Source organism: Xenopus tropicalis, chromosome 1, assembly GCF_000004195.4.
Source record: "Xenopus tropicalis strain Nigerian chromosome 1, UCB_Xtro_10.0, whole genome shotgun sequence".
Classification (NCBI taxonomy): Eukaryota; Metazoa; Chordata; class Amphibia; order Anura; family Pipidae; genus Xenopus; species Xenopus tropicalis.
Genome location: NC_030677.2, coordinates 187,620,386 through 187,644,388, shown reverse-complemented (window position 1 = coordinate 187,644,388; position 24,003 = coordinate 187,620,386).

Genomic DNA, 24,003 nt, shown 5'->3' with positions numbered 1-24,003 from the left:
GCGGGGAGCGCTACGGGGAGCTGAGAGGGAGGATGCAGAGACGGACGGCAGACTGAGGGGAGGCTAAACTGGCATTTTTGTAAGCACTTTTATTTCTTAATTATATTTCTACAAAATAAAAGATTGTTTGTAGCCACAGACTGAGGGAAATGGTTTTATGATGCACACTTCATCCCACGGCACAACAGTCATTTGGATATTTAATTAACAGCCTCAGCCATTAAGGGATTCTTGGAAACTGCAATTTACCACAGCACAACAATTTCAAGTTTGATCAATATATATATATGTTCTCTCCCAGCAGTGCCGTGTAGTAAGACATTTATTAGCAAATGACATAATGAAAAAGGACATACCTTTCCCACCCTAGGCTTATACTCGAGTCAATAATATTTTCCAGTTTTCTTAGGTAAAATTAGGTACCTCGGCTTATATTCGGATCGGCTTATACTCGAGTATATACGGAGTCTCTGAACATTTATACATTCCAATTGTAAGCTGCTCAAAAAGAAATACTCTTCAGTCATCCAGTCTAACTGTTATAAGGCAAAAGTTACACTATTACTGGATCCCCTTGCTTGAGACCCGAAACAAAGTAGCAAGTCTGACTCCTTGTCAGCAGGATAGCTGCTAGGCTGATTTGGTAACAACTGTAACAACACACACAGCTCCTGCTGGTTTACAAACAGAGTAACAAGTCTGTAACTCGTTGGCAGCACAAGAGCTGCTGGGCAAAGTTTTGAATCTATTGTGACTACTCACAGCTCAGCTCCCAGGTAATGCTGAAAGTTTGCAAAGGTACTAGCTGTGTAAGGGATTTGATTGAACTGGCAAAGGGGAGTGCACGCAGGGGGTTTGAGAAACCTATGCCTGACTCTGATAGGCTGCGTGGCTAGTGCATGTTAACCCATTCCTCACCAGCCAGCCAACAACTCACCCTGCAATCCTAACACTAACGTACTCACTAATAACACTGTCTAGCACAGACAAGCCTTACTGAACCTACAAACATCTCATAAGCAACAATTGTAAAGGAACACTATCTCTATGTTTAAATATGGGCCAGAAATCAATGTGTAATATTTTTAAAAAAATACTAAAATAATCATACAAATTAGAGAGAAAATGAAAAAAGTGAGGTAAGGTTAGATGCAAAAATGAAAGGCTAAGCTAGAAAGTGATGAAAAAATAGCAACAATGTTACATCCTCCATTACAATAATAGGCTATGTAATTATATCAGTTACAGTATCAACATAATCAAGGTTATTGGTGAGTAGATCAATCAAACAGTTGGGTTTAGTCTCATTAGATAAATCATCATCATTTATGGAGCACCAGCAAAGCATCAAACTGGGGTCTTATAATAATACAGCAAACAAAGGATACAGAATTTAAAAAAATCAGAGGACCATACACACAAGAGCTTACAATCTAAAGTCTGATCCCATTTTAATTCATTTACCCTTGTTTGTTAAATGATGGTAAGACCCCTGCTCATTATAGATAATGTAAAGCACTGTGTAACCTTCTGATGCTATTTAAATAAATGATGGTAGTGGAGTGGAGTCAGCAAAAAAAAAAAAGAAAAAAGCTGTGTTGTTTTTATAGTTCTGCTTGCCTGGCAGTGTATAGATCAAGACTAAAATTCTAACAATTAAAGCAAAGTGTTCAGACCACAGTCATTTGAGATTCTAACCAAACCCTTTGTTTACTGTACTTTACTGTACTTGTTTACTGTACTGGTTACCGTACTTTACTGTACATGGGCAAGGCAATTGTAACGGGCCCACATGCAATGCTCATAGATTTAGTAACAGAAGTTATAAAGTCTAGTGCCCAGAAATGATGAGAAGCTAATACAAATGAAAGAGAAATATTAAAAGATATGATCCATGTAATACTATAAGGTTGTATCAGGGATGGTTTTAGATTATTAGCATAGTAAGAACAGAGTTAATAAGACACACAACATTCAGTTACTGTAGGTAAGATAAAGCATTCAAGAGGTTTAGGTTTGGCTCAGAGATAATTACAAGCAGGATGTGGTTACCATTTAAGTTTAGGGTGGTTCTAATGTACATTAAAAAAAATGTAAACGGCACTTTATGTTTTTGTGCATATTAGAAAGTGTAGCAATGTTTCTTTCAAATGAAAAACAAAAATATGAGAAAACTGAAAAAAACCCGAAAACATCCAAAATGTATTATTCTGAAAAAAGAGTGATTCTGCAAATTCAGGGAGCAATACTACTGGGCAGGTTTTTTTTCTTTAGTTTTTTTTTTTTTACTGATTTTCCAAGACAAAAATGCAAAACAAGCTAAAATAAGATGAAACTGCATGACCTCAAAAGAGAACTTTGCTAAATATTTTACTTCTGACTCAAAAATTATCCCAGAATGTTGATTTGTTGTACAGGTATGAGACCCCTTATCCGGAAACCCATTATCCAGAAAGTTCCGAATTACGGAAAGGTCATCTCCCATAGACTCCATTTTAATTAAATAATTCACATTTTTTTCTCTGTAATAATAAAACAGTACCTGTACTTGATCCCAACTAAGATATAATTACCCCTTATTGGGGCAGAACAGCCCTATTGGGTTTATTTAATGGTTAAATGATTCCCTTTTCTCTGTAATAATAAAACAGTACCTGTACTTGATCCCAACTAAGATATAATTACCCCTTATTGGGGGCAGAACAGCCCTATTGGGTTTATTTAATGGTTAAATGATTCCCTTTTCTCTGTAATAATAAAACAGTACCTGTACTTGATCCCAGCTAAGATATATTTAATCCTTATTGGAGGCAAAACAATCCTATTGGGTTTAATTACTGTTTAAATAATTTTTTAAGTAGAAGGCAGGAGACCCAAATTATGGAAAAACCCCTTATCCGGAAAACCCCAGGTCTCGAGCATGCTGGATAACAGGTCCCATACCTGTACTATTGTAATAACTACAAGTGAACCTAGCCAAATCATATATATTAGTTATGTGAGCACCCGCTCCACCCCAATCAACCTAAAAATGGGAACTCAACTCACCCCCCCCCTACTGTAAACTGACTCAGGCTAACCCTTAAGAGGGTAATGCAAACCCTTTACCCTCTTACATATACACTGCATATACATTTACAGATTTGACCATAAAAGTCAAAAGAGAGAGACAACTTGTGGCCCTCCAGATGCTACTGAACTACATCTTCTGAACTGGTAATATTCAAATTTAGCTTAAATTTATCAAACAGTAAAGATAACAAATATGACTGTGAACATCAAACTGTGAAACTGTCATTATTTATTTATATAGAACTAATCATTTGCAAAGGACTTTACAATAATCATATAGTTACTTTACCAGTAACCAGTAGCTGAAAGGCTAATAAGTTTGGCCAATGGTCTTGTAGGATCAGATCACACCTAGGGCACCAACCCACACACAAAGTTACATAATATCTCTATTAGTCCCCACGTGGGTGTCTCATTTGATGAGTAATTGCAACAGAATGGCATATGCTATTAATTCATCCTGAAACTATAGATTTCTTGTTCAAGGTTACATGGGAGTCACGGGCTTGTATGTAAGTTAAATACAGGATGTTTACGGCTTCCAAGCAATGAAATCATTTCTAATAGCAACCCTTCCCAAATAATTATGTTTCACATTCAGTGGGGCACAAATGTGCATGGCAGTATATGCTTATTCTTCTTAGCTAGCCCAGGATTGTTTAGGAGAAGCATTGATTCATATGAACTAGAAGGTTTGAGAATAGGCTTGCCCAAAGACATACATTAATAAACACCATCATCTGCCTGATTTTTGGCCAGACATTAGTTAGGGAGGCCCGTCAGAGGGCTTCATGCACAGGCATATAAGTTGCTAACTCTGCATAAATGCTCCTTGTTTGGCCTCCTTTAATGGTGTACTAGCAAAACATTCCCAAACTGTAATAATTTGTTTGCAAAGCACATATTAACCTTCTCAAACCCACTGCAGACACAAGAAAGCAGCACATGGATGCCAATTTCCAGAGTTTGTTCATTTAGTGTTGGCAGTGAGAGGCAGGGTAGAGTATTTCCTCCACAACTGAAAAGTTCCCCATCCTTAATCTGTTTTCAGAACTAACACATTACTTTTTTCAATAAAAAAAAAGGTATCTAAATCTATATGTAACTAGGAAAAATGTAGGTCTCTATAAAAATATATTGCATACAACAGTTCATATGTAAAACCCTGTTTCATCTTAATAATCCATTTTTCTAAAAATATACTTTTTAGTAGTATGTGCCATTGGGTAATACTAAATAGGAAACTGCCATTTTAATTACTAAGGGCCGCCTCCCAGGATCATACAAATCACAGGGCACACAAACAAACCAAGGGCACACACACATGCTAGGCCCCATCAGCCAATTAATGGACAGCGTTCTGCCTTTTATTCCCACACTACTTCCTGTTACAGTCAGAGCTGCATTATTTCCTGTCAGCTGACCTCTGAGGGAGCACCCAGCCCATCACTAAATGGCGGTTCATGGGAAAGGATGTAAAAGGGCAATATTTACTGATATAAATATATATATATATTTCAATTTGGTTAAGGTCCTTTAATAGGCCACGTAATATGATATAAACTATCTGTTGGTTAAAGGAGAAGGAAAGGTAAAAACTAAGTAAGCTTTATCAGAAAGGTCTATGTAATTACAGCCATAAGCACTCACAGAAAAGCTGCACAATTCTTTTGTGTATACATGTACTTTGGTTTTTGACTTCCTCTCTCAGAAAAATACGGAGCACTGGGAACAGGACCCACAGAAAACTTCAGCTCGTCCTATCCCCTAAATGAAAAGGATGTGCATGCGTGCAATCCTGAGGGGGGGGGAGAATGGGCGCCCTAAACAGAAATCCAATCCGCCGTTGCATAAAAACCTGTGTCAGGATCCTCACATCCAACTTTTATGTGTCCAGATCGATGCATCAAATAGACTTGTATTGATTGACGTGTCTGGCATCACAGATTGTTTTTAGGCAAGTGTCAAATGGAAGGAGCAGGAAGCCGGCACAAAACACAGCCCACCATTCAGACCAGCCCTTTTAAAAACACCTTAACTGCAATGTAATTTCACCTTCCCATTATTTCTAGTGCATTTTTGTGGATTTTCCAAGGAAGCAAAATGGGCCAGCAGCCTCAAAGTGGACATACATGGGCAGATTCAAGCTGCCGATTCGGGTCCTTCAGACCAATTCAGCAGCTTATTTGCCTGTGTATGGGATCCCCTGACGGGCCTACCCAAGCAATATTGGGTAGGTTCTATTTTCTCGTCAGATCGGGAACGGCTCATTGATGCAGTCCTCGCTCCAACAAGTCCTATTCCCGTTCCGGCTAAAAAATATCACATTTCTCCCAAAACACAGTGAGGCTTGTGAGAGAAATGCTGGGTTAGAGGTGCAAGGTGTTTATATTTCTCCCAGATTTCTCTCTTATATATATTAAGCTCCAGGACAATCATTTCAGCAGGGAAAGAGTGTTCTTTCACTGCATTCGGCTTTTGGAAAACCCGGTAAAAGGGGCCTTGGAGTGAATGAAAGTGAGCGGGTAGGACTTCCATTCACCAGGCTATCCAGGCTTTGGTGAAGCCTGGTTAATTAATGGTCTCATTAGGCTTCAAGAGAAAACCCTTTTAAACATGGTGTCTCCAAAGTAACTAGCTCTCTCTCTCTGGGGAACTGCCTGCATGCAGTAAGGGAGAGCCGGACACAGTGAGTAACCAAACAAATAATACTGTTTTGTAGCATTGGATGCTACTCTATTGCATAGAGAAGGAGCTGGTGTATGTTAGTTGGAGCCGGACAGGCTAGGGTTTATATTTATGTTTTGTTTTCTGATGTACTCCTGTGTGCCGGTTATATGTGAATAAAGCTGATTGCGGTCAGCTTAAAACTTGATATGCTGGGTGTGAACTCTTGTTTCTGAGACCAAACTGGTCCCTGCAACCTGCCTAAACCCCCAGAGACTGTACTGTTTGGACGAGTTGCCTTACAGGCTGGACAAAGTTTTTGCATATGGGTTAGGTAGTATTATGTAATTTAAAATGTTTCCCTCGTGATAACACCCACTCATATAGCTGAATACACATACAAGGCAATAAACCCTGTGTTATTTATGGAAAGTGCAAATAAACTATATAAGTAACATCTTTCCCTTGAACGTTGACTTTAACATGACCAATAAAGCTGACAGAAAGTTTATGGGTGTGTGTATCTGTAGGTGTGTTTGTGTAGATCTGTGTGTAAATAACATGACAAGAACATTTACATCAGTATTCTATAATAGAACTAATATTTACTGTATCTGCTTTTATTCATTCCAGGCAATCAATGTATATGACCAAGGCAAATTATGAAAATTAATATTTCACTTTTGGGGACGGACCAATTTAATTATCATTTTACACCAATTTAATTGTTATCATTTTACAGAAAACTTTCTGCCTGTCACCATCAGTCAAACAACAGGTAGAAAATTGAGAGATCATCTGCCTGCTAATTTCTGATTTTAAAGTTAAATTATGCAGTTTTAAATGAAATAAATTCAAATTGGCCATAAAGCGTCAGTAAAGTGAGCTTCTTCCAGAAATGCTACTGATGTAATATTATAAATAAAACATAGTATTCTGAGTATTGCTGTTTAATACAATATATGTGATTGCTGTGCTGTGTATGTACAGAGAGAATTTATTTTACAATAACTAAAAGGGCAATATCTAATAAAACACTCTTCATTTTTTTTGGTAAATCTCCCTTAAAGTTTATTTCTGCTTGGATTATAGTAGCAAAAGAGGCCATGGACAAAAGTCAGCACCTATTAACCTCAAAACAATGGTGTGACACTCCTCTCATGCCTGTTCATAATGAGGATGGCTAACCGTCTCTCTTCTTGAAAATCATGATGAAACTCCCTTCCATCTGCCATAGAGTTCAGCAGCATTCAGACTCTATTCCAATATGCTTAGGAGGAAATGTCTTTAGAATGCAGTCACCGCAAAGCAGCGAGAATTCCTCTCCCATCATCAAGACAACACAACATATTACAGTACAGGTATGGGATCAGTTATTCAGAAACCAGCTATACAGGAAGCTCTGAATTACAGGAAGACAATCTCCCACAGACTCCATTTAAAAAAAAAAAAATTCAGAATTTTAAAATTGATTTCCTTTTTCTCTGTGATATCGATACAGTGCCTTGAACTTGATCTCAACTAAGATATAATTAATCCATATGGATGGCGAAACAATCCTATTGGGTTTATTTAATGTTTAAATGTTTTTTAGCAGACTATGGAGATCCAAATTATGGAAAGACCCCTTATCTGGAAAACCTCAGGTCCCAAGCATTCTGCATAACCAGTCCCATACCTGCACTATTTTTCAAAAAAGTTCCATGGATATGAAATTGTTTACTTTCTAGGTCTAGACAGCAAGGAGGACCATCATGGCAGAGTTAAAGAATTTCACCAAATGAATGTTTCCCAGCCTATTTTCTATGCTTTGCACAATGGTAAGAAATAGAATATTACCACGTTATTTATGCCCCATTAAGGAAAATTTAAGGGTGAATGCTTATTTTCTGTGCCGAGTATTGCTAGTGCTATAGCAGGTGTGGTTATGGTTCTCTATTGGTACAGTGGGAATTGGTGTAAAAACAATAAATTGCTCACATCTAAGCTTAATAATCCGCTGCATTTAAATAGCAAAAAAGTAAAAGTCTACCCTTTGAAGTTACTCATCTAAATACAACTCTCTGTTAATAATCCCCATTCACTTATTGTGAACATGATTCAGGGTTCTGTGCTTTAAAAACTGGCAAGCTAGACAGATGAACATGAGACAATGAGGTTTATTAGTGGAACCGTAGAACCTTAGAATGATGTTTCCAGACTTCATGGTATCCTAGTCCCCTCAACCCATACACTTGATAAATTCCACTTGATAAAGTGGATGCTTAAAGAATATCTGTGTTTGGCGAGAAAACATTTTTAGGTGTTTTAGCACAAAATGGAAACCAATAACAGTTAATAGGTATAAAACCCATTTTTGATCTGCTTAAAAAAAATGCAGGCACTTCAAAATATTGGGAAATTGTATACATTTGTGATAAATCACCCTCCAAGTACGCAAACAGCCAAAATCATAGCTTAATTACCTTTAAGTCTAGTTGCCCTCCATTCCTTGGTCCAAGCTTAAGGAACCTACTGTATGCTCTGAATCTAGTTTGTTGGCAGTCGCATATTATGGTACCATGCTTGTTGTTGCTTAGATGCTTTCAGTATTGGGTTTCCATAAATGAATCTAAAGCAAAGTGTTCCAAAAGGATGTACCATAGATAGGTAAATAGATAGATAGATACCTGTATATAATATGATTTTTCATTATAGCTTGTGCTTTGATATTATCACTACCATAATAATCACATTTCTTCGGGGCTTATGTCCTAGTGCTGTATCAGCCAAGTGCCACGGTTACACCAGGGCTGTGTATTACAAATCTATTTTTCCGTACCACAACGATGAACAGAAGTTTAAAGTTTGCAATACTAAATGCAGAGTAAAGCAGGGAAACAAAGGTATTCTATAGCACAGGAAAAATATGAAAGCGCTACCCTTTATTAGCTTTAAAAAAAACTCTCTAAATATAGAAATGTGTGCACATTCATTGTAAACCTTTCTTTTAGATCTACAACAACAAAAAAGAAACTCTGCTTTCAAAGTTGTTTTGTATTTTTTCCAACCCAGAATTCAAGCCCTCGCTGGAGTGGAAAATATAGAAGTGCATTCACTGAAAGCAATGAGCAGAACCATGAAACCTCTGCAAAAAAGAGAATCTACTAGCAGCTCTATAATCACTCCCAGACCTATAATGACTAACCCAAACTCAGCAGCTAGACATGTTTCAATAATTAGGAGAGTCATATTGAACCCTTTGATTAATTAATATTATTATTCCTTATTTATATAGTGGTGACATATTCTGCAGCACTTTACAGAGATTATACAGCATTCAAACTAGTTCCTTCCCCAGTGGAGTTAACAATCTAAGGTCCATATCGGATTCACCCACACTCGGGTCATATTCATCAGAAGTCAGTTACCCTGCCTGGATATTTCCAGAGTGTGGGAGGATAATCTCTATTATTATAGCACCAAAATATTCTGCAGCCCCTTTTCCACTGGATCTTACAATGTACATGCTCCTAAAGAGAATGCCGAGAGGCACAAACATGATGAGGTGCCATATACAGATAAGGCTGTTATACCTTCTATTATTGCAAAAGTTAATTCTACACTGCACAAAGAGATGGTGTGCTTTTTTTTCCTTAAAGGAACAGTAACATCAAAAAGTGTTTTAAAGTAATTAAAATATAATGTGCTGTTGCTCTGCAAAAAAACTGGTGTTTCTGCTACAGAAAAGCTACTATATAAATAAGCTGCTGTGTAGCCATGGGGGCAGCCATTCAAGCTGGAAAAAAGGAGAAAAGGCACAGGTTACATAGCAGATAACTAGTAGATAAGCCCCATATAATGGGGGTTTGTCTGTTATCTGCTAAGTAACCTGTGTCTTTTCTCCTTTGAATGGCTGCCCCCATGGCTACACAGCAGCTTATTTATATAAATTATAGTAGTCTTTCTGAGGCAAACACACCAGTTTTAGAAATGCAGGGCAACAGTACATTATATTGTAATTACTTTTATACACTTTCATTTTTTGGTGTTACTGTTCCTTTAAACCATTACCTGTATGTTTTTGGAGTGTGGAAGGAAACCAGAATACACGGAGGAATCACACCGCATTTAAACTCCAGGCAGTTGGAATAAAACAGGGACCATCTCAGAGAGAGAAGAAGAACCCAGCAAAGAAAACCCACAACGTATGTTATATGTGAGCAGTTTTGCAATAAATTTATGTTAGTGTGGCTGCACACAGGCTGACACAATGGCTCAACAACTTATAGATTTTTCAAGCATAGAGGCAGGTTCTTGGCCTGCATGTGGCACTAGCCTTAGAGCTCTATTAAGAGATGAAGGGATTTGCCACAAATGTAATACTACACTAAGGGGCACATTTACTAATCCACGAACTTCCGAAAAGCGTCCGAATGTGTTTTTTTCGTAATGATCGGTATTTTGCGACTTTTTCGAGTGCTCGATACGAAAAAAGTCGCGACAATTCGCGAAAGTCGTAATGGCTATGAAAAAGTCGCGACAATTCACGAAATTTGTAATGGCTATGAAAAAGTTGCGACAATTCACGAAAGTCATAACGGCTACGAAAAAGTCACAAAAAATACGAAAAAATTGGCAAAATGTTCGTTTTCCAATCCGAATTTTTCCCATTCGGATTCGTGGATTAGTGAATCGGCTATAAGTAAGTTTTGTACAAAAAAATCACTGTATTCTACTGAGATCCATAAACCCAGGTCCCACCTCAAAAGTTGTTTTTAAGGACCCCCATATGGAAATGCAGATGAGCCTTCTATAGTTACAACACTGCCCAGGCTAAACAGAACTAAACCCTAAATGTGAATATGGCTAGAAATTCCATATTTTACATACTTAAACTTATTGCACCAGCCTAATATAATAGTATAGTATAATAATAGTCCAGGAAGTAAGACATAAACCAGCATTATACTCTATTTAAAAAAAAAACCCAAAAACAAATATATATATAATTTTTATATCAAAAGTTTACACTAGGATGGCCTTCTTTTCGGTAGTTTCTACTCCACCAATTATTTTAATTAGACCTTATACATAAAATTAAATAAACAATATCCCTATTTAAGTCACTTGCTCCTGCTTTGTGGTAATTTGTTATTCAGTTCTTTTAGTGAGGCTAAAATGCTGCTACCTCTGTACTTCATGTTGACTATTTGTTGTTTGCATGTCACAACCATCTGCTCCCTCACAGCTGAATAGAGATAGTGTGGGATTTAAATACAGAGATTTGCGGCTGGCTAGGTTCCTTTGTATTGAGAAAGGTCTTAGCAGGGGGATAAAAAATAACAATGCCGCTGCATATCATTCTATTCAGTTTGTGCCATTCTACTCCTCGAAAATGGCTTAGATGTTGAATGTGCTTGGGTTGTTCATCAGCATTTGAAAGGGGAAAAACGATTCACCTTGCACTTTGGGTAAATCAATAAAATATAGGACTATGGCCATAGTCTAGGTTTTAACAGAAACTGAATGCACACATTTTAAAGGCAAGTTTTTCTGTTGTTGATGGTAAACTGAAAGCTGTAACATGATGCTTGCCTGGCTGCCATAGTATCCATTATAAACAGGAAAATTAAATGCTAAATGTCATAATGCCAGCCTCTCTAGCTGTCTTGCAAGAGCAGGGATCCCCAACCTTTTATACCGCTGAGCCACATTCAAATAGAAAAAGTGTTGGGGAGCAACACAAGCAAGAAAATAGTTCCTGGGGGTGCCAATAAGAGCAATAATTTGCTATATAATAGCCCCTATGTGGACTGGCAGCCTACAGAAGGCTCTCTTTGGCATTATACTGGGTTTTTATGCAACCAAAACTTGCCTCCAAGTCAGGAATTCAGAAATTAGCACCGACTTTGAGGCCACTGGGAGCAACATCCAAGGTTTTGGTGAGCAACATGTTGCACACGAGCCACTGGTTGGCGACCACTGTGCACAAGTCTGTTGGTTTTTTTTGCAGGCAAAACTAAAGCAGATGCAGATAGGTAACTGCCTGCTAGCGTCCACTGATGGTTGTCACATAGACATTGGTAAGTTTTCAGCCTCCACCATTGACCATAAGCCACTCAAGAAGATTGCCAAATACTAAACAAAGGTAAAACACAGTGATAGTTCAGTTGCCGTTGGCTGCACTGAGTCGAGGTTAGGAAAATAACTGTAACACAAGCTCACAAGCCACCAAACCAAGATGTGTGATTCTCTTGTGCGGCTCTGGTGGAAAAGTGTCCATGTTGCTTCTTAATCAGATACCTGGATCATGCAGTTATATATAAACCAACCCATATATGTTATTCAGTTTGTAACAGTAAAATATGTGCATTAATGGAGCAATAGCAATGCATTTAGCAATGAGCATAGGTCACAGGCAGAAATAAAAACCTGCCAGAAACTGTATAATAAACAAGCTGTCGCTGGGCCCCCCTGCCAAAAAATAATCAGAGGGGCTCCCTGCCTGCTCACATGTGCATGCCCCCAGCATCTGGTGTATCCGCAAACTGGTGGGGAAAAAACTGTTTTTTCAAGGTTTCCCTTTAGAAATTGGGTGGGAAGGGTGGACTTCTGTGAAGCAGACCCATCAGATCGGGCCCCCTTGTCCCCCCACAATTGCGGGGTCTGCTTCATCTATAGCTTTCCTGCATTTCACACTCAAGGACCGATTTACTAACTAAATCATTTCCCAAACATTCCGCAGAGTGTGCTATGTTTTTTTTTTTTTACCCACAATGGGTTTGTGGTGGTGATCATATGCCTTCCCTCTCGGACCTATGATTAAGTGCTGGGTAAGTATGAAATATGTTCAGATGATTATTGGGGTCCTTCTTTGATTTCAATTATTAAGAAATAAAGTGCATAACACAAAGGTACATAAGTCAAGAATTAATTTTGACTTTCTCTATTTGGACTTAAAATTAACTTTTTGTGTTAGGTACAGGCTTCCTATGTGTCTCATGGTCTCATGTGCCAAAATAGGCACACGGGTACATATGTGTGTGTCGTCTAATGTTAGTAAATGTATACTTTAGTCTCTAACCACCATCATGTAAATTGATCTTTAAGAACTTAAGAGAAACCACTAAATGGTATCAGAAAGAATGTTATTTATATTGGCCCTTGGCCAAACACAATATTGAGAGACAGTGAAATACAAGCAAAGTAGTTTGATATGTGGAAGTTCATGGATTATGCCCTTGGTGCTACATGAAATAGTGATAACGACTCCCACCATATTCAGAAATAAGAAAATATGTCATAATACAAATATTGTGCCAATCTACTTATTCCTGATTACATGTATGACTGAAAAAGGGGAGGCTGGGTGTTAGTACGCATTTTAGAACAAATTTTAAAATAAAACCATTTAAATATATAGTTCATAGCATTTCAATATGTTTGGTATTAAATAAACATTTTTCACACACATATATTTGGGAAAAGCTTTCTAAAATTGCATTTTGCAGTTTAATATTGCTTATTCGCCTGCTATTTCACTGCACGTGGTTATTGTTCCTATTCTTTATTCTTGGCACAATAACGCCTTTTCCAGCAATAAGTGTTCCTGTGCACTGGGGCAATCCATGTGGATGGGTACAAAAATACTTACACAATAAATATGTTTAAGGAAGATTGGTTTACATTGTGCATGTATATTCCCAGTAAAGTATTTCTATTATTTTATTATTATGCTTTATTATGTTATACCAGTTGTGCCATTTATGCACCTATGCCATTACCAGTTGTGCATTTATGCACACTGGGGGTGAACTGACTTCACCCCCAGTGCCATCATACAGGTATTGAATCCTTTATTCGGAAACCCATTATCCAGAAAGTTCAGAATTACGGAAAGGTTATCTCCCATAGACTCCATTTTAATCAAATAATTCACATTTTTAAAAATGATTTCCTTTTTCCCTGTAATAATAAACCAGTACCTTGTACTTGATCCCAACTAAGATATAATGAATCCTTATTGGAGCCAAAACAATCCTATTGGGTTTAATTAATGTTTCAATTATTTTTTTAGCAGACTGATCCGAGGAAATCCGAATTACGGAAAGACCCCTTATCCGGAAAACCCCAGGTCCCGAGCATTCTGGATAATGGGTCCTATACCTGTACTACATGCCCATTCTAAAAATGGGATTCTAAACACAATAGAAGTCCTGTGGGAGGTGATTTGGTTTTTTTCAGACTTTTAAGTTTGCAGTGTAAAGCTGGCCATATCCGGGCTGATAAAAGCTGCTAACTCAGCCCCACCCATAGGCCAGCGGTATAGTCTGATTATAGGTCAATTTGGCCCTTCATAAGCATGGCCAAATTGGGCAAAGACCCACGTGTTTTGGCATTTTTGAGAAATTATTTTTTAAAAATAAAAAATTGGAATATATTACCACGGGGAGTTTATATGCCTGCCCAGAGCCTATGAACTAAGTTTTAATTAAGCACATATTTTTGCCCAAATTACTTATAATAAATAATTAAATGTATTCCTTTTGTATGCCCTTATCTATTTGTGCAGGGTGGTGGTACAGTAATGCCTCTTTGCAGGAAGTATTACAAATTACCTTGACTCAGTTTTCACATTACATATTTTAAACTGCATTTCCATGCTTTTTTTTTTAATCTCTCTGCTAATCATGCCATTAATTCCATTTTCTATAGTAATGTAAATAGTTTCAAATAGGATCTGTGGTCACAAATGATCAGATTTAAAGGTAGCTCAAATTTCAGCCATAAAGCATGAAAAAACTTCTGCTGTTCTGGCACAGAAGATTCTATATATTTTTTAAATTGTAAGTAGAACCAACCGTTGGCAACACTACTCATCCCAGCTACATATTGCCAACATCAATTTCCTCTACAAATAATATAAAATCCTTATTTTTTTGACAAGTGCCAGCTCTCAAAATTAATTGGTGGTTATTGTGCTAACATTTTTGATAATATACACCCACAGCAGCCAGACATTTACTTTCATTTTATTCCATTTGCTCTGCACTTGCCAAAATGAAATGCTAATACAATTTAATATATATGTGAACTCAATAAATCATCTGCTTTGTGTTATCTGATAACATTGCTGTCTTTCAGACAGCAATATCAGTAAGGAAACAACAGTTACAAGTAGTACCTCAGTAGTACATCAGAGTAAAATAAGTGTAGGGCTAAGAAGCACACAAGAGTGAGGCCTTAACCAATCAGTTGTTCTTCGGTCCTACTTTAAAGAGTAAGTAAACCTTTTTTAAAAATCTCTAAAATTACTCTGTATAGCCCCCAGAATAACATAGCTTTCTCCCTGCATGTAGATTTATTTTGTTTCTCTATTACAAGCAGCCGAACTGCAGCTCTTTTACCGACTTCCTTGTCCATTGTGAAGCGCCGCCCCTTTTACTTTCTGAGCACTCTTTCTCTCTCTAACTATGAAGACCTCAAAGAGGTGCCTACTGGGCATACTCACTGCCTCTGCTCCAATTAATATCAATCAGGCATGCGCAGCAGGCCACTTTTAGAGGTCATCATAGTCGGAGAGAGAATAAGTGCTCAGAAAGCAAAAGGGGCGGAGCTTCACAATGGACAAGGAAGTTGGTAATAGAGCTGCAGGTCAGCTGCTTGTAATAGAAAAACAAGATAAATCTGCATGCAAGGAAAAAGGTATGTTATTATGGGGGTTGTGTAACCTATGTTAGTCTGCTTTATATCAACCTCTCGTACTAAGGACTCAAAACAAAAAAAACACCAGTATTAAAAAATATTAGGCCTCTAAATTTTTCCAGTTACTAACATTCTTTAGTGAAGAATGAAATAGCAATGCTGGTGCCATGATGAAAGTTGTTGAGTAAACATGATGCTAAGCCATAAACATCCATCTTACCCAGTTTTTCTTTCCATTAATTCATAATTCTGAATTTGTTGCACTGTGAAAGGATAGAGCATTACTAACATACTTCTTCGAATAGGAATAAGTTTAGTGATGAATAAAAGATGTCACATTGCTTTCACACACTGTTCCTGCGCTACTTATAATTATTAATCAGTCCTGGTTTAAACTTCTGTCTTCTCTCAGTGTGTTTGCCTTTTGTTCAGCAAATCTATTTTGCACAGTAATACTAAGTACATTGATTTAATATGACAAAATATACCAATTCAGAATTATATGCACATATTTCTTTGTTCTGGGGAAACCAGATGCTTCAAAATACTGTACCTCATTCTTCCTAGTATTGATTAGACTGAGTGTAATTCTCTCTCTTTATTTAAAACCCACCTACTGCTACTGAGTGAGGATTTGAAGCTTCAGAGTACGACTGGAACAGAAATACTTGGTAATACTAAGTAACTCAAACTAGTACAAAAGCACCATACATAAGATATATATTCTGGCTTATCTCTATTCCAGCTTTACTTTACTCTTCAAACATAACCCCACCCCTTCTTAACATTACTGTGCAGTATTACTGAGCTCAGTTGGATTATGTAGAAAGGATGCATAAAAATTGTAAACCTCCAGAAATAAATATAAATTATTTTTTTACATAGACATACATGACTGTGGAAACCATTGATACTCTGCGGAATCATTTCCCAACATACCCCTCTTTCACCTTGTTCCATTGTGATGTGGTGGTTTCTGGGACGCTGTTATTTTAAGTACACAGAGGCCCAGACAGCCCCCCATCAGTCCAAGAAATGGTCACTGTCTATGGGATCTTACAGCACCCCTCTGGCATTTGCCAGAATATACAGATTGCCAGTCCAGGCCTGCTAGGCAGTTCTCCAAGTCACTGCTAGGTAGTTCTTCGAGGGGGTGGGGCTTCATGCTAGACAAGGAAGTCAGTAAAAGAGCTGCAGTTCAGCTGTTTGTAATAGAGAAACAAAATAAATCTGTATGCAGGGAGAAAGGTATTTTATTCTGGGGGCTGTTTCCACCACTGATTCCACCACTGAATCCACCACTTCATAATGGGATAAGGTGAGGATATTGTTGCATTACACTGTGAGCTTAAGGGAATGGGGAAATCATCCCTGTGAACACAGACGGACTCTGAAGGTTTCCTTTTAATCTGTGGAATCGGGTGTGTCTGTGTAAAAGAAAAATACATTTATATTTATTTATGAAAGTTAAGTTTTTGCACTTTTTCTACATAAGCCAAACTGAATGAGCACCTGTCAAAAAGGGGGGTATATTTTCCCTTTAAACACTGCAAATTATTAATACCTCTTCACTAGAAGTAACCAGATCCATCTAGAACAAAGGGTTGGGCCAGAATATTAAATAAAATTAGCTCTCAGATTCTAGCACAATGTACAATAAGCCTATACACTAAACTCTGGCACCCAGGCCCTTAAGGTGGCCATACACCATGCGTAACAGATCTTGCCAGACTAATTTAGTTGCCTTTTATGAGGAGGTGAGCAGGAACCTTGATGCTGGAATGGCAGTTGATGTCATCTACTTAGATTTTGCTAAAGCGTTTGATACAGTACCGCACAGAAGGTTAATGATCAAATTGAGGAATATTGGCCTAGAACATAATATTTGTAATTGGATAGAGAACTGGCTGAAGGATAGAGTACAAAGAGTGGTGGTAAATGGAACATTTTCTAATTGGGCCAGTGTGGTTAGTGGAGTACCGCAGGGGTCAGTCCTTGGTCCTTTGCTTTTTAACTTGTTTATTAATGACCTGGAGGTGGGCATAGAGAGTACTGTTTCTATTTTTGCTGATGACACTAAATTGTGCAAAACTATAAGTTCCATGCAGGATGCTGCCGCTTTGCAGAGCGATTTGACAAAATTGGAAAACTGGGCAGCAAACTGGAAAATGAGGTTCAATGTTGACAAGTGCAAAGTTATGCACTTTGGTAGGAATAATATAAACGCAAACTATCTACTGAATGGTAGTGTGTTGGGGGCATCCTTAATGGAGAAGGATCTAGGGGTTTTTGTAGATCACAAGTTGTCTAATTCCAGGCAGTGTCATTCTGTGGCTACTACAGCAAATAAAGTGCTGTCTTGTATAAAAAAGGGCATTGACTCAAGGGATGAGAACATAATTTTTGCCGCTTTATAGGTCCCTGGTAAGGCCTCACCTTGAGTATGCAGTGCAGTTTTGGGCTCCAGTCCTTAAGAAGGATATTAATGAGCTGGAGAGAGTGCAGAGACGTGCAACTAAACTGGTAAAGGGGATGGAAGATTTAAGCTATGAGGTTAGACTGTCGAGGTTGGGGTTGTTTTCTCTGGAAAAGAGGCGCTTGCGAGGGGACATGATTACTCTGTACAAGTACATTAGAGGGGATTATAGGCAGTTGGGGGATGTTCTTTTTTCCCATAAAAACAATCAGCGCACCAGAGGTCACCCCTATAGATTAGAGGAACAGAGCTTCCATTTGAAGCAGCGTAGGGGGTTTTTCACGGTGAGGGCAGTGAGGCTGTGGAATGCCCTTCCTAGTGATGTGGTAATGGCAGACTCTGTTAATGCCTTTAAGAGGGGCCTGGATGAGTTTTTGAACAAGCAGAATATCCAAGGCTATTGTGATACTAATATCTACAGTTAGTATTACTGGTTGTATATATATAGTTTATGTATGTGAGTGTATAGATTGGTTAGTATAGGTTGTGTGCTGGGTTTACTCGGATGGGTTGAACTTGATGGACAATGGTCTTTTTTCAACCCTATGTAACTATGTAACTATGTAACCATAAGATCTTTCTCCTAGTATGTCCACCTAATGATATCGGGCTTATAAGGATCCAACAACTGAATTACAATTATGGGAGCAAGTACCAATGAGCTGATGCAGTCATCGATCCAGCAGGAAAATCAAGCCTGCCCAATCAACATCTCCCAAGTTTTGGTCAGATATCGGTTGGGGAGGTCCACCAGAGGGTCCCATACACGGGCATATAAGCTGAAAAATAACTTTTAGTATGATGTAGAGAGTGCTACTGAATTTTGGAGTTTCAGCAGCTATTTGGTTGCTAGGGTCCGATTTTAACCTAGCAACCAGACAGTGGTTTGAAAGAGAGACAGAAATATGAAGAGAAGGATTAGTAACAAAAACTTACAATATCAATAAAACTGTAGTCTCAAAAAGCAATAGTTTTTGCTTGCTGGGCTCAGTGACCCCCATTTGGAAGCTAGAAAGAGTCAGAAGAGAAAAGCAAATAATTCAAAACCTATAAGAAAAAAATAAACCTATAAATAAACCTCTATAACAATAAACCTATTGAAAACTTGCTACGAATAGGCCTTTCTGTAACATACTGAAAGTTAACCTGAACCTATGTATGGCCACCTTTATTTAAACAAAGAAAATAATACAAAAAATCTAATGTTACCATGGCTGGACTTCCCCACATCCACTCTACCCTTGATCTAGGGCCGAATTAGACCGATATCGCCCACCCGTAGGTTGGGATATCAGGAGAGGATCCACTCACTTGGCGACTTTGCCAAGCAAGCGGATCTTACAGTGTATGGTCAGCTTGAGTGTATTGGGAGAAAAACAACAGACCAAGTAAGGAACTTTGTGACTCCCTATGTTAAATGGAACTGGAGATGAGGTTCTGCATAAAAGACAGTGGCGCCCATAAAGCAGGGAGGGAAGGCAGAGTATGGCACACACAGGCAGGGTAGGGAAGGCAGAGTATGGCACACACAGGCAGGGTAGGGCAGGCAGAGTATGGCACACACAGGCAGGGTAGGGAAGGCAGAGTATGGCAAACACAGGCAGGGTGGGGCAGGCAGAGTATGGCACACACAGGCAGGGTAGGGCAGGCAGAGTATGGCACACACAGGCAGGGTAGGGAAGGCAGAGTATGGTAAACACAGGCAGGGTAGGGAAGGCAGAGTATGGCAGGTTTTTGCTGTACTACCCCCATTAATATGGCTATGGTCATGCGATACCATGGTGTGGTTTAAGTGGGTGTGGTTTTAAAAAGGGGAGTGGTCAAAACTAGCTTCCATTATCGGCCCTCCACCACGAAGGCCGGAAAAATTCCGGCCCTCGGTGCCACAGAAGTTGGACAGCACTGTTCTAGTGTATGGCCAGCTTTACTCTTCACATATCATTAACTTATACTAAAGACATGCTCAGATATTAACAAACCTTTTGTTATAATGTTTTATAAAATATGTTACATATAAATAAGTTTAGTTTTAGAAAATTGACTCAGTTATGTACCTAAATCATAAAGGAGTGTCTGCAGTTCTTTTGAGGGTGAGACCCAGGACATTTATATTGCAATATCAAGTTAAACACTGACAAAAGTGAAAAGGGCTGTGTAAAAAAAATTGGCAAGGAAACCAATCCACCAAGTTATAGTATAACTGATAAAGAGCACATTGACGTAAATAATCAGACATTCCAATCAATTCTTAAAGTATTTGTGTATTTTGCAATAATAGGACGCAGTGTTTTCCACTCAGAATTACAAATAATTTATATATATATCTCACTCCTTGAAATAATATGAAAATCTGGGTATTAGGGTATATGATACAGAATAACAACTAAAAAACTCAGAATATAAAAGAGTAAAAAATGTATGTGTGTAAAAAAAACTATTTTTTTAATATATATATTTTTTAATCTCCTTTAAAAACCTTTATTACGTTACAGAAAGTATAAATCTCCTGGTGTTTATACTCCCACCCTTTTTGGAGCCAATGACAAAAGTACCATGTTAGTGCATAACCACAATGGCCCCTACAAGCCACCAGCAGCTTACTTGTTTAACATACACTATGGGGCACATTTACTAATCCACGAATCCGAATCCAAATGGGAAAAATTCGGATTGGAAACGAACATTTTGCGACTTTTTCGTATTTTTTGCGATTTTTCCGTCGCCGTTACGACTTTTTCGTAAATTGTTTTGCCACTTTTCTGTAGCCGTTACAACTTGCGCTAATTGTCCCGACTTTTTCATAGCCGTTACGATTTGCTTGTATATTGTCGCAACTTTTTCATATTGAAAAAAAATGGCACTCTGCAGCTCCAACCCGGCCCAAGGAAAGTCTCCCATAGGGCTCAATGGCACTCTGCAGCTCCAACCCGGCCCAAGGAAAGTCTCCCATAGGGCTCAATGGCACTCTGCAGCTCCAACCTGGCCCAAGGAAAGTCTCCCATAGGGCTCAATGGCACTCTGCAGCTCCAACCTGGCCCAAGGAAAGTCTCCCATAGGGCTCAATGGCACTCTGCTTCTCCAACCCGGCCCAAGGAAAGTCTCCCATAGGGCTCAATGGCACTCTGCAGCTCCAACCTGGCCCAAGGAAAGTCTCCCATAGGGCTCAATGGCACTCTGCAGCTCCAACCCGGCCCAAGGAAAGTCTCCCATAGGGCTCAATGGCACTCTGCTTCTCCAACCCGGCCCAAGGAAAGTCTCCCATAGGGCTCAATGGCACTCTGCAGCTCCAACCTGGCCCAAGGAAAGTCACGATACTGAAGTTTGAATGAATCCGAAACTTTTGTACTCGGCGCGTCAGCTACAAAAAAAGTCGCGACAATTCGCGCAAGTCGTAACGCTATGAAAAAGTCCCAACAATTTACGAAAAAGTCGTAACGGCTACGAAAAAGTTGCGACAATTTACAAAAAAATCGCAAAATACCGATCATTACGAAAACGCATTCGGACGCTTTTCGGACGTTCGTGGATTAGTAAATGTGCCCCTATATCTAGTAGCTTTTCACCGTAGCACATTATATGAATGAGGGTTATACTTTATGGTTTAATTACTGGTATAATCCAGTGACCTAACCTCACACATAAATACACAAATGATCTGATAGTGTTACAATTTTTGACGTTAGAAACCTAACCTATAATTCCATTCATGTATTGTATAATATTATAAAATTGTACTGTTACTGAGAAGTTTTTTTTTTTATTCTGTTTTTGGAAACATAATAATGGAGATCATTTACGAGTTAAGCAAAATCCTCACCACACTTAATACAAAGACAGAGCTTGTGAAATTTTCTGGTTAGTTGGAGAAAGTATGGCGGAATGCTGTAACGTTGATGCATTAATCCATCAGCTTAATATTGTTAATACTGTATATGATAGACATTAGATAATTATATTTAACTTGTTCTGAGCTGTAAGCACAATTCAGCAAAATCATGTTGATGTTCTGAAGTACAATAAATACCATAAATAGGGGGAAATAAGAATGTCAAAAATCCTTGGAAATGTGCTGGAAATTGTAATGTAGACTGGCCTGCATGTAGATGCACCTTGGGTGAGGGAAAGGGTATAAAAGAAATAATATGTTTGTTAAAATAAATACTGTTTTCCCACTGACACCTGTTAAGAAGTGGTATGGTAGTGGCTTCTGGAATGGCATTGGATGTCATCTACTTAAACTTTGCTAAGGAATAAAAGAATCCACACAGAAGGATAAGGTTACTGGTTGGCCTGGAACTTAATATTTGTACTTGGACAGAGAACTGGCTGAAGTGAAGGATAGATTACAAAAAGTGGCGGTGAATTGAGTATTTTCTAAATGGAACAGTGTTGTAGAGTACATTGATCTTTCCTTGGCCCTTTGCTTAAAAATATGTCTAGAAATGATCTTAAGGTGGGCATTTTAAGTACTGTTTCTGCATCACTGTGTCACTCAGTGGCTGCTAAAGCAAATAAAAAAAGGGCATTAACTCTCACAGTGCAGTTTCAGGCCCCAGTCCTTAAGAAGGATTTTAATGAGCTGGAGCAGAGATCCCCAACCTTTTTTTTTTTTTTTACCAGTGAGCCACATTCAAATGTAAAAAGAGTTGGGGAGCAACACAAGCATGAAAAAAGTTCTTGGGGGTGCATCTCAGTGCATTGTGCCTGAGTCTAAGCTTTCAGAAGGGGACAGTGCTACACATTAGAACTGCTTACAGGTAAATTGTTTCTCCTACTCCCATGTAACTGGAGGAGTCCCAAGCCAGACTTGGATTTCTTACTATTGATTGCTACTCTAATACCTACTGGGAGCTGCTATCTTGCTCCCTTCCAATTGTTTTGCTGATCGGCTGCTGGGCGAGGGGGGAAAGGGGTGGGGGGTGATATTACTCCAACTTGCAGCGCAGCATGACTGTAGCACCTTGGGAAATGAAGATAATGACTAGCCCCATGTCAAATTTCAAAACTAAATTTAAAAAAAATCTGTTTGTGCTTTTGAAAAATGGATTTCAATGCAGGATTCTGCAGGAGATTATTATTATTAACTGATGCTTTTTTTAAAAAAAAAAAAAAACAAAAAACGTTTCCCCGTGACAGTATTCCTTTTAAGTTAAACCTTATAATGGGAAACAATAAAAAGTATTTTTTTTGGTTAAAAAAATTGTACTAAGCTGTGATAATGATGCTGACTGAACCATCCTTACTGGCTTTAGCCACAGCAGCCAGTGGCTCGTGATCACTATTGTCAGTGTTACCACACACTGGGCTGTAGCTAAAGACAGGCAAGGACCAAAGTGAAAGTATATATATTGATAAACACACCTTTAGCCTACCCAGCTCTAAACAAACACAAGCTGCTCCTAAAAGAAGTGTTCATTTGCTTAAATAGATTAGCTATGGACAGGTTCCAAACACTAGAGCAAATGATACTATGTTCCCTTTCAGTACATTTTAATAAGGTTGCCTCTTTATATACTTTTATTAACATTTATGTAATATTGTAAAATATAAGATTTTCTTTAAAGCAAAAGAGCCACTGGTGGTCCTGCCTAGGGAGCAGAGTGGCTTCCGGTTGGTAATAAGTTTTTGTCTGCTCATTTCCCATTGGAGGGCGCTGCACACAGTAGACTAATTTTGGCCTATAATAAAAAAATATGCACGCTTTGTTTCTGATTTTAGATCCCCTTTAAAGGAGAAGGAAAGGGTTAATAAAGCGACCCCATAACTGGAAAGACCTCATGTCCCTGTAGCTGATCGCTACCTTTTTTTTTTACCTGGAAAGCTAGTATATTGCCTGCACTTCTTGATTTTCTAAATTGCTGAAGTTCTTCTATTGCGGCCACCATGTTGGATATCCAATATGGCGCCGCGTAAGGAAACGCGCATGTGCAAACCTTTCTACCTTCCCCTAGACTCGAGCGCGACCTACTCTGCCCCAGCTGCTCCTGCTTGTTATATGGAACATGCGCTTACTCGTTAGCTGGTCGTAGTGTCTGTGCAGGAGCGATGCATTCTGGGAGTCTTCTTTACACAGCTCAGCGTTTTTTCTTCCTGTTTGGCTT